Below are 4,420 nucleotides of genomic sequence, written 5' to 3' on the forward strand. Positions count from 1 at the left end.
CCCTACCCTCCCCCCGCCCTGCAGTCAGACAGATTTTTTAAATGAAGCTGGAATGCTTTATTTTCATCTTGTTTATCATTTGTTATTTATTAACTCCAACTTATATTTTTGTGAACTCCATGCAATGCACTGGAGGTCACTGGCAAATTTCTGATAATTTCTGATTGAAAAAAAGTTAGCTGTAATGTTTGGCCACGTTTGTAGTGTACAGTAAATCCAACTTGTTCCAGCCATCGTCCTTTTTAAAGAAGTGGGTTGCCTCAATGCGGTATTATCCTTGATTTGAATTGTTTATGCTGAACAACTCTAATCTGGGATGAGTATCAATCTGTACACATGTCTATAATCCATTAATCGCGCGGAGCTTCACATGGTATATATTATAAATTTAAATTAAATTTTGAAAGCTGTGAACAGTGCTTTTGGTGTCATTAGTGCTCAAAATTAAATGGTTTTCCTTGGGATAATATTCAATGAATTGACAGTAAATCTAAAACAGATGGGAAGTGTTCTTCTATACAGTAAATCAATATGAGGCTTAATTTTATTTAATGCTTTGAAAAAAAATGAAATAATCAGTATGAAGGTCATATTTGTCATGTGATGTCTCATGCGTTTTGCCTGTTCTTTCACATCTGTGGGCATGATCCTTGATTCTGACTTAAATAAAAAGAACCAATGTGCATTTGCCTTGTCATGAAAGTAAAGAAAGGCTCGCAGTAAATAATAGATGTTCCAAAGCCTAAAAACACCCATTCAGCTTAACCAACTTGTGTTGATGTTTTCCCCTTTCCGGCTTAAGCAGATGGTCTAATTGCACCTGCTATCCTATTCCGATATCCCTTTAGCTACTTTTCTTTAATCTTTATATCCAAAATAATTTTAACTTGTTGATGTGAACAGCAGGCATGTAGGCAATTTGGCAGCCATTATGTGCACAGCAAGATCTCATGAAAATAACATGATGGATGAGCACTTCATCTTTTTTGGCAGTGTTGATTGAGGGTAATTATGGTCTAGAACATTAGTTATAACAGACTGAATTGTTTACCTAATATTTTGTATACAACTTCTGGAATGGGATTTGAGCCTGTAATCTTTTGATTCTGAATGTCAGCCTAGCTCAGTTGGTAGTCCACCTTCTGTCAATCAGTGTCGACGTCAAGTTCCTGCAGCCCAGTTGTAAATCAGCCAGATACCTTCGCCCTAGCCTTTGAAAAGCTTTCAATTCCCCTTGGGGTAATATACATGTGCCAAATTTGACACCAATCATCCTTTTGGCTTTGCCACAGGATGGTCAGTTTGGCATATGCAGTAGGAGCTGAAAATTTGCAAGTGTTTTCAGTTTAAATTGGATTTACACTCTCCTCCTGAAGGCGAAAGGACACTTAATTTTCTGAGCCATTGGGTATGTACCCTTTGTCCCAGAACTTTATGCTTTCATGAACCATAGACTGATATTTGAAACATGACCTCTACCAGCAGTTTGGAAATGTTTTTACACAGGCGACTGTCATTCCTGTTGTCATCTGAACTCCCATGAAAGACTACTGCTTTCTAATGGTCTGTCTGCTGAATTCTGTTTTGTTTCTATTGGGCGGGCGGGGGGGGGGGGGGGGGGGGGGGGAAGCTGGGTGCTTCGGCAATTGTCTGTTTGTTGCATTGAAGTAAAATTAAGAATATGGAAATAATTTCTGTCTAAGACTGATTATAATGAAGTATGATTGAATAAGCAGAAGTAGCATCCTAGAAATATAACTTCTGTTCTGCTTACTTTCAAAACTAACAGAGAAGATTAATTCCTAGTTTTGACTGTTTGAGCTGACGCATTTTATGGACGCAGAACTAAATTGTCCTGTTTGGTAGTGAAATAGAGGAACATTATTTATATCCAAGTGAGTGCGACTTGTTAAGTTGCAAGTCACAACATTGAACAAGTTATGGGGAATGTCATTTGTTGAAATTTCAGGTTTAGTTTTTAATCATTCAGGGGATGTGAGCTTCGCTGGCTAGGTCAGCATTACCATGCTGAATTGCACGTAAGAAGGTAGTGGTGAGCTGCCACCTTGAACTGCTGCGGTCCATGTGGTGTAAGTACAAGTGTCCTGTTTGGGAGGGAGTTTCAGGATTTTGACCCAGAGACAAGTGAAGGAACGGTGATGTATTTCCAAGTCAGGGTGGTGAGTGGCTTGGAGGTGAACTTCAGGTAGCGGTGTTCCCTAGTTCTGATGTCTTTGTCCTTCTAGGTGGTAGTGGTTGTGGGCCTGAAGGTATTGTTTAACTAACCTTGATGGATGGTACACTGCTGCTACCTTGTGTTGAAGGAGGAGAGAGTGGATGTTTGGGACGCCAATCAAGCAGGCTGCTTTGTCCTGGATGTTCATAGAATTTCTACAGTGCAGAAGGAAGCCATTGAGTCCGCACCAACCCTCTGAAAGAGCACCTCACCTAGCTAGGCCCACTCCTTTGCAACCCCTTAACCGCACCTAATCTTTGGGCACTAAGGGGCAATTTATGATGGTCATTCCACCTAACCTGCACATCTTTGGACTTGGGAGCACCTGGAGGAAACCCCTGCAGACACTGGGGGAATGTGCAAACTCCACGCAGTCACTCCAGGTCGGAATTGAACCCTGGTGCGTGAGTTAGCAGTGCTTGCCACTGCCACCTTTCCCGCCCCCTGTTTGAGCTTCAACCATCTTGTGTTGCTGGGTTAAATTAGAAGCATATTTACAAGTGACATCAGGGAAAATTACTGTGCAGTTGCAGAGTAATAGACAGTTGTGAGGCATTTTTCAGACTGGGTACTTTATCAAAATAGTTTGTTGCTAGTTGCTGGTCATTAATCATTTGAGGCAATAATAATGATCTTTATTGTCACAAGTAGGCTTACATTAACACTGCAATGAAGTTACTGTGAAAAGTCCCTAGTCACCACATTCCGGCACCTGTGCGGGTACACGGAGGAAGAATTCAGAATGTCTAAATTACCTAACAGATGTCTTTCGGGACTTGAGGAAACCGGAGCACCCGGAGGAAACCCATGCAGCCACAGGGGGAACGTGCAGACACCGCACAGACAATGACCCAAGTTGGGAATCGAATCTGGGACCCTGACGCTGTGAAGCAACAGTGCTAACCACTGTGCTACCGGGCCCCTATGTCATCTCCAAAATGAGAGTCACCAAATAACGCAAGGAGATTTTTCTATGTGATGGACAATAATCTATTCCATTATTAAACATTTGGAATAGGTTTTGAATTGGAGAAGACAAATCAATGAATGCCTTTATAGTTTTTCCATTAGCACTTTTGTAATGTATAAATTAATGTACTTTCATTTATTTTGTCTAATGATCTAAAATAAAAACTTTTAGAATCTTGAGCTTTTCCTGTGGAGCACCACAAATTAAAGTACTGAAGTGAAATTATTTTGTCCATTTGTAATGCTGTTGTTTTCTTTTTTTTATGATCTCAGAAACTAGCATGGAAAGTATAAACCAAGGAATTTGACAACACTTTACTAAATCAGTCAGAGCTCCATTTAAAATCATAGAACTTAAACAATGGCATTATAAGATGAATTGGTCACATCTGCAATAAACGTACTCGTTGAAATCCTTGCATAAGCATTTTTTCATGAAGCCCATAATTTCTTCCTTTTTTTTGTGCATGTTATCACCTTGTGTCAATATGCCTGTAAATTATCATGGGTGATCAGTATAATGTGTCACTACATTGCAGTGGATGCCACCGTTAATTATCTAGTTGTGACACTATTACTTGACTGGAAGGAATGAGCATTTACTTTCTTACCATAATAAATCATTTGGTCCCTTTCTCTGAAATTCTCAAGTTTCACTCTTCATTTGCAAGAAAATCACAAACTATTTGGTTTAATTAGTCTTTGGAACAATTCAAGCATTGCATATATGTTTGTGATACACTAGCTGTCTTGGTGTTACACAATATGAATCCTAATTTGGTGTTGAAACCAGATGGAAATATAAAATTACAGTCCAAAGGTCACTCACTGAATTGTAAGGAAAATATCATGTTTGATTAGCTATTGGTCATTCTATATATTTATTTTAGGAAAGGCAGTTTGACTGTCCAGAAGAAATATCCTCGAAGGTGATGTGATGGGTGAAATGGTATTTGTTACAACTTGCATGTCTAGTTAGATTTGTTAAAATCAAAATCAGAAGCTCAGGAACAAAATGGAGCATTGATATTTTGTTTAAACTGTGACTCCAGAAATTGGCTATTAAATGTCAAATATAGTCTGCTCTCTTATGCTTTTAATATTTCCCTTGTTGCCGAAGAGCAAAGATTATTTAGCTTATTTTCATGAATGCTGGTTTTCTCAGACATTTGATGTCACCTACATGTTTTTTTACTTTTTAAGTTGGATAAGTTT

At 38.9% G+C, this 4,420-nt stretch overlaps 1 long non-coding RNA gene across 1 annotated transcript in view; it reads left to right on the plus strand.

The window, feature by feature from the left end:
- The window catches only part of LOC140389296 (uncharacterized), a 24,283-nt gene extending 20,435 nt beyond the window's left edge, over window positions 1-3,848 (plus strand). Inside the window, exon 2 of the long non-coding RNA XR_011934325.1 lies at window positions 2,888-3,848. This is a non-coding gene — a long non-coding RNA (uncharacterized lncRNA). The remainder of the gene's footprint in view (window positions 1-2,887) is intronic.
- The last annotated feature ends 572 nt before the right edge of the window (window positions 3,849-4,420 follow it).

Source organism: Scyliorhinus torazame, chromosome 14 (genome assembly GCF_047496885.1).
Source record: "Scyliorhinus torazame isolate Kashiwa2021f chromosome 14, sScyTor2.1, whole genome shotgun sequence".
NCBI lineage: Eukaryota > Metazoa > Chordata > Chondrichthyes > Carcharhiniformes > Scyliorhinidae > Scyliorhinus > Scyliorhinus torazame.